The sequence below is a fragment of the Eleutherodactylus coqui genome, chromosome 1 (assembly GCF_035609145.1).
Source record: "Eleutherodactylus coqui strain aEleCoq1 chromosome 1, aEleCoq1.hap1, whole genome shotgun sequence".
NCBI classification, from domain to species: Eukaryota; Metazoa; Chordata; class Amphibia; order Anura; family Eleutherodactylidae; genus Eleutherodactylus; species Eleutherodactylus coqui.
In genome coordinates this window covers 67392674-67405258 of record NC_089837.1, presented here as the reverse complement: position 1 = coordinate 67405258, position 12585 = coordinate 67392674, and positions in this window count along the sequence as shown.

Here is a 12585-nt window from a genome sequence, read left to right as displayed (position 1 = left end):
GGAAGGCAACCTCTACATAACATGCTGCGTACTAGTACTATTAGGTGGAGAGTATCAGAAAATTTGGGGGAAACTAGGGGAATTTTGGGGAGTTATAGCTGACATACACAAATTTAGACAATAGTTTAATTTTCAATAAATTTATGCAGCCTACTAAGGTAAAGAGGAGGAAGTCCCAGTGGTGGCCACCTCCTGGGCCCAGCCAAAAACTGTACGTCCTATAGCGGGAAGGGGTTATATTCCTGCCCCCATGTAAAATGGCTAAGCGACCAGAAATTGTACGATAATATGTGTAAAAACTAACGCAAAAGTGTGTCGTTAATGATGTAACTGCGTGGCACTTGACGAGCATCTTTTCACATACTAAAGTGTGAGGTAACACTTATAAGAGATGCGCCCTCTAAATCTCGGGTTCGGATTGCAGCCCAAATGTAGATGATATATGAAGCTAATGAATGCCATGTTCTCCCCATAGGAACATCTGGACCGGAGGTCAGAACTAGGACCGTTATTATTCTGACTATTCCTGCTACAATGGAGATACTATGAAGCACAGCTCTTATGGTTTAGACTGTATTTGTGGCTTTTTTCAACATCATGACTTCTTGCCCGTTACCTGGTTAGTTACATTATTTCATGGCTGCCCTTAGACAGTATTATACAGCAGTTTTACGGGTTTTGGTGAATTTGTGGTTCAGTTCAAATTAATTTGGTCTGAACTGATTTTTCACATGTTGTCTCCCCACTAGTGAGCGCCGCCGCAGTCCGCACCATTAACAGGAGATTATTTAGTTAAAATCTTCTAGTCTTCCTGTAATAGGAGATGCGCCCTATAAATCTCGGGTTCAGATTGGAGCCCAAAAGTAGATGATGTATGAAACTAATGAATGCCATTTTCTCCCCATAGGAACATCTAGACCGGAGGTCAGAATTAGGACCGTTATTATTTAGACTATTCCTAGTATAAACGGTAAGTGTATAATGATGTCACTACTATAACTAGAAAAAATGTAGAACTGGCAGCATATGGGGATGTAGTAGAAAAGAGTAATTTATTCTCCCATCACAACAGACAGCGAAGGTTCGGCCTGACAGCCTTCCTCATGCTTGTCTGTTGTGATGGGAGAATAAATTACTAATTTTCTACTGCATCCCCATATGCTACCAGTTCTACAATTTTTCTATATGGACTTTCTATGGAGTGTGCGGTTTGAAACACCTTGACTAGTTATTGCATACAACAGCCTGACCCAGTGTGGGAAGTTACTGGTGCTGCTGGTGCAAAACCTGCTTTATGTACTTTGGTCATTACTATTACTATTTATTCCTGTAGTTTATGTCATTACTTATAATTGTAGGAAACCATTTCCCAATTTATAAAAGATACAGAAAACCTCAATATATTGACATAATGGAGGTATTAGGGTTGTCCAGGGCTAGAAAACCATGGTGGTTTTTTTCCAAAAACAGTGCCACCATTCTTTGTGTGTTGTTTTTGGAATTGCAGTTCATCTTCCATTCACTTCAACAAAAGGTTATTAAGCTAATTTTGATTTAGATTTTTTTTTTCAATTCAAGTCCTAACAGGTGACTTGAATTAGTGATCGTTTGATTGCATGTAGAATATACTGCAATACTTAGGTTACATGGCCTAGCGGGTTCCTCCCTTCCTCTACAGTTTGTGTCTAAAGTTGGATCATCATCCGCTAAACCATTTTCATTTTCTCTGGGTGTTTCCTTACTTTGAGACCCCACTGTATATATTGGTTTGCTCCGTGCTTTGTGATTGAAGTCAGTATGTTCTTGTTTCTTACAGGAGATATAGCTGCATAAGACCTGGTGTCCACCACCCGACTACATATCCTGAAGGTAATATAGCATATCTGTCCATAGAGGATATAGACTTATTTAACAGGATGCAGACAGAAGAGACTGTAAGGGGAGATGTGGGAATCTACCCATGTATATAACTGTATGTGACTTACTGACATAGATGGATTTGTGTACTAGGAAAGCGTGAGGACGTCTATGGGTTAGGGCTCATTCACATGGGCATATATGTATTTCAGTTGTGTAAATAGGTAGCATATTTATGTGACTGAACTGTGCATACTTTCTGCTTATTGTCCACAAAAAACCCCTGAAAGACTGTTCCCAATGATTTCAGTTTAATATGCGTTATTTTGGTACATAATATACACTAAAATAAGAAATGCTTAGTTTTTTCTTACGTGACTGAAATACGCACACGGGAATTAACCCATTCAAATCACTGTTTTATTCACTGTGTTACGCTGCATATTTATGTTTATGTGAAAGAGCCCTCACTGTATAACTGGGGACTGTGTGTGAGCGTGCGGATGGAAAAGAGTTTTGCTGTGGCCCCTGCGGACGCTTTAATGAGCTGCAGTGGATGCGGAGCCTTAACCTGAAGAGACACGGAGTGCTGATCGGTGTGATCTGTAGAGAGCCTGTACCAGCCCGGATGAGTAGGTAAAGAGACAGCAAACACAAAGAGATTAGGAATACAAAGTGTCTGTTGAATCCCGTATGGGCGGTAAATCTGAGAGTGTGTCGCTAGAACCATTGATGTTCTAGAAGGTTGTGTTAATCTGAGCAGTTTAGAGAACAGTATTTGATAATGAAAAGACTGGCAAGCCGATACAGCGTTATCAGATTTCGCAGTCCGTGTTACTGAGTGTTATGAAGTGTATTACCAAAGTATTCAGAACGGTTACAATGTGTTGAACTGTGAGTCTGGTTAAAGTGACTTACAGCTGGTTCCACTTAAACTGGTAGCAGCCAGGTATGAAGCAAGCATGGCTACTGAGCTTGTTCCATACTCACCCTACAGTCGCACGTTTATGTGATTGGTCATTAAAGGGTTAACTTTAAAGGGATTTTCTGTATGCTTAAAAATTATGCTAACAGTGAAAAAGGGGAGAGAATTAAAAAAAAACAAACACATATTGTCCTGTAAATCACCCGCGATCCCAGTGTGGATGCTGCGGCGGATCCTGCGGTGAGTTTTGCTTTGATTTCTGTTTGCACTTCTAAAGAATATATCATTCTTGTTTTTCTCAGGTCATAACAGAATAACCATCTGGAAACCGTACTGTGAAGGTAAAATTTTCTCCCATCTAATAAATCCTGCATATTATGTGTATCATCTCTACACAGTATACACACAGATCACCTATAGATTATACACATTTACTGACTGACTAAGAACCCCCACAGATAAAACATGTCTTCCAGATTAACTGTAAAATGACTGCTCCTTTCCAGAACTGTCAGCAATACCAACAACAGCGGCAACAACAGCATCAGCCATGGAAACAACAGTGGCGAAAACAAAACTAACAGCGGCGCCAACAACAGTGTCAGCCGTGGAAACAACAGTGGTGGTAACAACACCAAAAGCGGCAACAGCAATGTCAGCCATGGAAATATAAACTTTTATTTTTCCATCCCCACTTTCAAAACCCTATTGTTGTATTTTTTACCAGTACCATTTAATATTTAATACCGTATAAATGACTTCTTTCCAGAACTGTCAGCAGTGCTGCCGGATGACCCGAGGAGAGGTATCCTTGTATGCGGAAAGCCAAAAGTAAAAGTAAGTACTTATTTCATGGGTTGTAAAGCCGGCGCTTCCACTTCCTACAATGTCTGCTGATGCCGCTGTCACTGCAGGGGGCCAGACGATCAGCTGATGGATGGGGTTTCTGAGCAGCAGACCCCTGTCCATCAAATACTGATGGCCTATCAGAGTAGAGGTCATCAGAGGAAAAACAGGACAGGAAACTCTTTTTAGAAGGACCGCTACCATAAGAAAGCAAGTCTTAAAACTAAACTGTATATATCTCTTCTTATTTCCAGAAGTGTCGCTGGAGATGCTGAACCTCCTGGAACAGAACCCTAATTGGCTCCCTAAAAAATCCCAACAAAGGCCGTAAGTAGTGATTTTATGGGGTGACACCTAGAGAATTCTCATAGCGGCCATCTACACAGTATAAACTGGGCAGTAGTGACGGGCTGTGTCTAATAGGGGAACTCTTCTATAGACGCATGTTAGTTAGAGAAGGAACGCAGTTATACCAGCGCTAGAGTATATATAGAGAGATTATATAGGTTGCAGCATCTAAGTAGATAAATGGCCATGATGGGAGCCAGCTCTGATTGTGGCTATAGTCAGCAGATGTCAGCTGTAGGAATTAGCTGGTAGCAGCCAAGTATGAAGCAAGCATGGCTACCAAGCTTGTTCCATACCCTACAGATCATTAATGAACGTTTATGTGATTGGTCACTAAAGAATTAACTTTAAAGAGATTTTCTTTGTGCTAAAAAATTATCCTAACTGTGAAAAAGGAGAGAGAATTTTTAAAAATGACAGACATTGTCCTGTAAATCCCCTGCGATCCCAATGCAGTTGCTGCGACGGATCCTGCGGGAGAGTTTTGCTTTGATTTCTGTTTGCACTTCTAAAGCATATATCATTCTTGTTTTTCTCAGGTCGTAACATGAAAACCATCTGAAAACCGTTCCGTGAAGGTTAAGTCTTCATCCATCTATTAGATCCTGTACATTATGTGTATCATCTCTACACAGTATACACACAGATCATCGCTATAGATTATACAGTTTTGCTTTGATTTCTGTTGAAAACAACAGTGTCAGCCGTGGAAACAACAGCGACAGTGGTGGGAAAAATACCGACAACGGCGGCTTACAACAGCATCAGCCATGGAAACAACAGTGGCGGTAACAACACCAAAAGGAATAGCAACAACAGTGTCAGCCATGGAAACAACAGCGGCGGCAACAACAGTGTCAGCTGTGGAAACAACAGCGACAGTAGTGGCAACAACAGCATCAGCAGTGGAAAGAACAGTGGCCACAACAACGCCAACAGCGGTGGCAAAAACAGTGTAAGCCATGGAAACAACAGCGGCGACCACCACAGTGTCAGTCGTGGAAACAACAGCGGTGGAAACAACACCAACAGTGTCGGTAACAACAGTGTGACCCCAGTAATGGGCCTTAAACCCGAACATACATGTTTACTTTTAAAGCTGGGGCTTGACTGAGTTGCCGGGCTCCTACTCTAACCAGTAGGAATGGAGAAACCTCAGATCCAGGCAGTTTAACCCCTTACATGCCACAATCAAAAGCAACTGCAGCATGTAAGCAGATGAAAGGTGGAGGGGGCTCCTTCTGTCACCCATCGGCACCATGGAATAGGATTGCAAGATACCAATGTGTTCCCATGGCAGCCGGAAGCTTGACAAAGGCCTCCATGTTTACCGTGTAACTCGGCGTATTAAACCCTGCCTCCAGTAATACGCTGCTGTCATAGTAGAATGCATTACATAAGCTTGGTGAATGCCAAAAAAATGTAATAAAAAGCAATCCAAGTCACATGTACTTCAAAATAGTACCAATAAAAACTACAACTCTTCCTGCAAAACACAAGACCTCATATAGCTCGATTCCTGGAAAAATAAAGATGTCATGGGTCTTAGCGATGCAGAATCAATTATCTTTAAAAACGTGTTTTTATTGTGCAAAAGTTGTAAAAAATAAAAAAAAATGTACAAACATAAGAAAGCTATCATGTTATTTTTGTAAATGTTGTAAAACAAGTGGTGGGTTTTCTGGACCACTCAGCCGGACCAACAGGACAGGAAGAACAGGACCCCATAGAGCCGGGCGTCCTACACCCCTGAGGACAGGAAGAACAGGACCCATTGAGCGGGGCGTCCTACACCCCTGAGGAGAGGGAGAGAATTACACAGCCATCGCTACTGCAGCTGAGGGGCAAGTTACCCAAATACCTAGGTTTTATTAAATTTGTCTAGGCAGACCCACCCAGATCCATGCAGCTCCGGTCGGCCCCTTAGGATGCTTCCAATTGAGTAAAATGACTTTTTTGGCCTAAAAAAAAACACTTATATAAGGTGCGGGTCGCCATAATCACCAAGATATCATCCACAAGCCCGAAAAGACAAACCTTGGGATGCATGATCCACAGTGGCCCTAAGTGAGACTCCATGAATTCGGGAACATCCCGTCAGTAGTCTTACTGGTTGTTATACTCCCAGAACACGGGCTGCATTAGTAACACATCATGAACAAGTCGCTGAAGCGGACAGACGCAGAGTATGTAATCTAGACGGGGATAGTAAACTCTAGGTATAAAATTAACCTTATCCTTAAAGCCGGCTTCACATGGGTGTATGCACAATTGCGCACGCCTTTGGGCAACTTTTGTGCGCTATGAAGAAAGCGTTTTTCCCGTGCATGTTGGCACTCATTAGATGAATCACCTATTTCAACCAGTGTGTGTAAAATACACAGGTTGAAATAGGTGATTCATCTAATGAGTTTTAGATAGTTCTTCTTCCAGCGGAATTACGCAGTGTTTCATGCATCTCCCTGCATGTTGTGCAACCCCCATTGACTTCCATGGGGACCTTTGGTGCACAAATACACAGTATGATAGAGCATGTTCTATCTTTTTCTTTGTGTTACTGAAATGTGCACGCTAAAACTTGCGCATGTGAACAAACCCAATGAAATCAAAGGGTTCTATTCTCTGTGCATTGCGCATACAAAGATGTCCATGTGACAACGGCCTAACACTGACCAGTAGAGAGCCAGGGCCAGCCAGGATATCCCCACTCTCATCACAGTCCACATCTGGGATATCTAGCATGTTAAGTGAGTATAAAAACTAGAACGTAGTTAGAAAAGTTGTACATTTAAGCCAAAGCCTCCAGAAGAATTAAGGAAGATTGTCAGGGCATTGAACTAGGCTCTAACAGCAAGCTATAGTTGGTAATACCTAAAGTAGCAGTTAGCTGGTATATTACAATTGCAGAGGACTTACGCACTTGGATTGTGAGAGGCTCAATAACTAGAACAAAAAGGGCCAGGGGTGGGGACCGCCCAGTCACATACCTCTGTTGGAGAGAACCACGCAGAGATAGGAGTATTAGTTCTGCCACTAGCCACTGGGGAGCTATAGAACATCTGCAGCCATTTTATGAAAACTAACCCAACCCCAAAGCTCTGGCAAGATAAAATGTAGTCATTACTCATCTTGTTACCACAGCCTATCATAGCATCCCTTGGAGCTTAAGACAAACTACCCCTCTTTGGAGCGCATACACCGTACTCTGGATCAATACTGCAGAAAAATAGGCTAAAATGGATGAATGTATATCTTTTTCCAGCTTTGCAAACTACACTGTGTTGACAAAAGAATTGGGATACCAGACAATTCTTTGCTGTCAAACGAAAGAGGATAGGCAAATCGAAAGTGTGAGCATTAGGTATAAAGCTGAACATCACACAGGTGTATCCCAGTACAGAAGCCATCAGAATGTCACCAGGTGTAGAGTTGACTTTTTTTTCCAACCGGGTATGGTGATGGGCCTGAACAGCCAATCAGTACAGGACATTGCAGCATTTTTGGACCTTCCACTGTTGGCAATGTTATTTGGAAATACAAAACATCTGGTGTGTGTGCAGCCACATTCCGGGAGATGTAGTTAACTGAGATGTAGTTAACAAGTTGTGAAGGCATTCTGCACATTGTCTACCTCCACTTCACTGAAGCAAAGGCTTTATCTTGGTCAATAAATAGAGGAATCCAATTCCCACTATTGGATGCAGATTTGTGAGATTGGTAAAAGAGATGTAAGGTTCCTATCCGCACTCTTTCCAGGCATAACGACTAATTGGTCAGCATGTATAATGTCTTTATGGATGGAATTGATATGAATGGCTAGTGTTTGGTAAGGAATTTAATGTTATTAAGATGAGAAATGGAATGATAGGAACCACGGTCTTTCAGGTCCTTCCCAGGTTTGGGAATTAAGACTATCAGAGCCTCTCGCAGGGTGCCCGGCATGATGTCCTCCCAAAGGATAGACTTGTAAAGTATAGGAAGCCTAGAGGCCAAGAATTTCATGATGTTTTATACCACTCAATGGGAAATCCAGCAGTGCTCGAAGATCTCTTGTTTGTACTGAACCGCAGCCACTAGATGCAGTAGGCTGGTGGTCCGCCATAGTGGTAGGCCTTACAAATTGCTAGAATTTATTGGTAAACTTCGATGGCTTGGTTGAGGTGAACACAAATGTGCAGAGATGGGGAAAAAGACAATTGTAGGCCGAAGCTTATATAAGCGCTCATTCCACTGACTCCAACACAATGGCTTGTGTACAGTGAGCCATAGAAACCAATAAGACCATGTGCACTGGTGCATATATGACATGTCGGAGTGTAATGTTTTAGCTTCAGATCTATGCTGGCGGCATCTATCTCCTCACTACTGATTTGGGTGCTTTCAGTATATATTAGTACCACTGATACCAGTCAGTAACTGGTGCATATACACAAATGTGCAGAGATGGGGGGAAAAGACAATTGTAGGCCGAAGCTTATATAAGCGCTCATTCCACTGACTCCAACACAATGGCTTGTGTACACTAAGCCATAGAAACCAATAAGACCATGTGCACTGGTGCATATATGACATGTCGGGGAGCTGTAGTGTAATGTTTTACCTTCATATCTATGCTGTTGGCATTTGTCTCTTCACTACTGATTGGGGTGCTTTCGGTATATTAGTACCACTGATACCAGTCAGTAACTGGTGCATATATGAACTCCTTTCTCCTATATTACCTTGGAACATATTAAAAAGAATAGGACCCCGGACAGACCCCAACTAATCTCTAGAAAGGGGGGATTCCAGCATTGATGGTGAGATTATACAGATGTGGCCACACATGTGCTCCTGCTACACACAACTCTATTGGAGGCAGTTTATACCAGCCTGTACTTTAATGTTGTTAATAATAATGTACATACCGTATTTGCACTTCTTTATTACTAGTACTAGAGCCTCCATGCCCCCCTGTATCACATCTTGCATCCAAGTTGAGTGTGTGCAGCAGAGTGTAGCAGAGCTAAGTGTGTGTGTACGAGATTACCTGTAGTAAAACTACAACTCTCTGAATATTAGCCATGGGGAATGGATGACTTTTTTTCCCCTCACAACATAAGCATAGGGCAGTCACACTAGAACAGACACATGGGACCAGCACACCTGAAATAGCAGCTGTGACCTGGGAAACGAACCAGCAGCCAGCTGCAGTGTGAGGAGAGCAGAGAGCACAGACTCGGGAGCAGCAGCAGGATGATGACGTCATTATCCGGCCTTCTCCATACACTACGCGTGCCTTCCCTCTGACCCCTTCTCCTCCTCTATCTTCCTCCGACAACAGGCCGCCGACAGTGTGATTGGCTGGTAATGTACTCAATGTGCATTCTGTATATGGTGGGGGGCCTCTGGGCCCTCTAAGTGCATGGGTCGGGTCACAATTGCGACCCTGATGAACAAAGACACTTGTGCCAGATTTCTGGCATAAAAAAGTTGCAACTCTTTACACAAGTTAAAGGGGTGGAATCATAAAGGATTCACCCGAAGCAGAAAACAGTGATGAGTGTAGGCGTATATACGCTTGTGAGTGCGACGTGATTGCGCTGTGAAGGGAACGCTATCACTAGCAGCACTGTTTACTGTACTATTTTGCGCTGTGCTGTGATTTGAAATTGCGCAGTTCAGTGGGCTATTTTGTGCGGACAGGGGGCGCATCTGCACACCCCCTTAGACTCTTATGGTACCTTGGGTGCGCAAATATAGAGCATGCAGGTATGTTTTTACAGGTGAAACTTGAGTGCAAAAAGGCAGAATAGGAGGCCGGCCATTAAAAACAATGGGTTCTATTGTCTGCGGTTTGTGTCGGACATTTTGCGCATGCTGAACCGTGCGCAAAAACACTCGTCTTCAGGAGCTCTTAGTGCGTGTAATTACGCAGCGTATTTAGGCACGCAGAGGGGCCCATTGTTTTGATGCGCATATACAGCGCTGCATTTTTGCGCCGGCCCATTCACTTCTATGGCCTATTTCGGTGTGTAATTCACACAAAACGTGCCGCGTGTGTTTTCACTCAACAGAAAGTCACGTGAGAAATACACATATGTGAATTAACCTATTCAAATCAATGCGTTCTATTCACTGTGTAACACGTGGTAAATACGGCGGGGTGAATGTGCGCTAGTGATGAGGGCGAGGAATCAGCTATCTCTTTGAATGACTAGTCTAGGATTCTCTCCTGCAGTTACTCATGGCCGCCTTTACTACGACCTGATCTGATAGGGCTTCTCCCAGCTGATGGCGGACAACTAACGGGGAGGGAGACGTGGGGCCCTTCAAGTGCTGCCGCCTCAGCTGGGGCCTGTGGGGTGGGAAGAGGGACTCCGCCTCCAGGGAGGAGGCTAGAGTGTAGTTGCTCCTGGCAGGTGTGACATCACAGGATGGGCGGGGCTTCCCAGAGCGTAGTGGCTAAAGAGAGGCCTGTGAGGAGAAACTCCATTCTAGATAAAACTAAAGCTTCAGGGGCGGCGGGGCTCAGCTGTCTGTGGGAGGGAAGAGCGGGTTATAATAGGGCCAGTATTGGTGGCTGTGGGCTGGAGCCGGGGGCCGTCACCCCTATTATAATCCACCATTGCCTGCTCCCACACCCCCTCAGTCATACAGTAGAACGCCATCCTCCATCTGACTGACTTCTTACCTCACGCTGCGCCCCTCAGCCCCGCTGTGTATATAGACTCCTCCCCTCTTGCTGTGAGAACGTATACACAACGTATACATACTGAGGGGCCGCAGTCCCAGCGTGAGGGATGAAGATGGAGGATCAGGGGCGGGATTATACAGCAGCCCACCGGCCCCAGCAGCCCATCCATGGTGACACAGGACCTCACCGGGGAGCAAGTACTGCCACACAGCGCCAAATATCACCATGTAGCAGCCATATTACCCCCAGCAGAGCCAAACAAATGTCACCATGCAGCGCACATACTGCTGGACCCTAGCTGTATCACCGCCAGATACCACAAGGCAGCACAAAATAACTCTGCCACGTACCCCAAGGCAGCGCAAAATAACACCGCCAGATACCACAAGGCAACGAAAAAATAACACTGCCAGATACCAAAAGGCAGCGCAAAACACCAGCGGCAGATACCACAAGGCAGCGCAAAATAACGCTGCCGGATACCAAAAGGCAGCACAAAATACCAGCGGCAGATATTACAAGGCAGCGCAAAATAACACTGCCAGATTTCACAAGGCAGCATAAAATACCAGAGTCAGATATTACAAGGCAGCACATAAAAACACTGCCAGATGCCACAAGGTAGCGCAAAATATGAGCGCCACATACCAGAAGGCAGCGCAAAATACCAGCACCAGATACAACAATGAAGCGCAGAATAACACTGCCACGTACCACAAGGAAGCACAAAATAACACTGCCAGATACCAAAAGTCAGCGCAAAATAACTCTGCCATGTACCACAAGGAAGCGCAAAATAATACTGCCAGATAACACAAGGCAGAACAAAATACCAGCGGCAGATATCGCAATGCAGCGCAAAATAACACCGCCAGACATTAGAAGGCAGCACAAAATACCAGAGACAAATATTACGAGGCAGCGCAAAAAAACACCGCCAGATACCACAAGGTAGCGCAAAATACGAGCTCCAGATGCCAGAAGGCAGCACAAAATACCAGGGCCAGATACGACAAGGCAACGCAAAATAAAACCGCCAGATACCACAAGTCAGCGCAAAATAACACCGCCAGATACCACAAGGCAGCGCAAATTAACACGCAAGATACCACAAAGCAATTCAAAATAACACTGCCAGATACCACAAGGCAACGCAAAATAACACGCCAGATACCACAAAGCAACGCAAAATAACACCGCCAGATACCACATGGCAGCGCAAAATACCAGCGCCAGATACAACAAGGCAACGCAAAATAAAACCGCCAGATACCACAAGTCAGCGCAAAACAGTGCAACAGCGCCACATACCACTGTGCTACACGAGATAACACCGCAACAGCGCCAAATACCACTGTGCAGCACCAAATATCACCCCGACAGTGGCAAATATGATGGCGCAGCACCAAATAAAACCGAAACAGCATCAAATACCACAGTGCAGCACAAAATAACTGCCTAACCATCTTAGGCCTCATTCACACATGCGTATTTTCACCATGTATTACATACGCGTATATTGCATGCGTAATATGTGATAATAGACTCAATGAAAGTAGATGGATTTTCATTGATCCGTTCACACTTGCATATAGTCATTGCGTATGTTACGCGCCTAAGAAAAATCACAGCATGCTCTATTTTGTCGTGTATTACGCATTTTGCTGGAATGAATTTAAACATACAGGAAGAATATCACTCCAGGCCGTCTTTCCTGCTTGCATTTTTTTTGGCGCGTGTCACATACGCAGTACATATGTAGGTATAGGCATGCAAATAAACCGTATCCCCGATCATACGCAGGGATAGTTGAACAATACGCAATTCAAACGCTGCGATGTTTACACAGTGTTTTACGCATACGCCGTGTGAATGACCCTCGGGGCCGGGGAATTATCACTTTTATATTTTTGCTTTTTCGTCCCCATCTTCC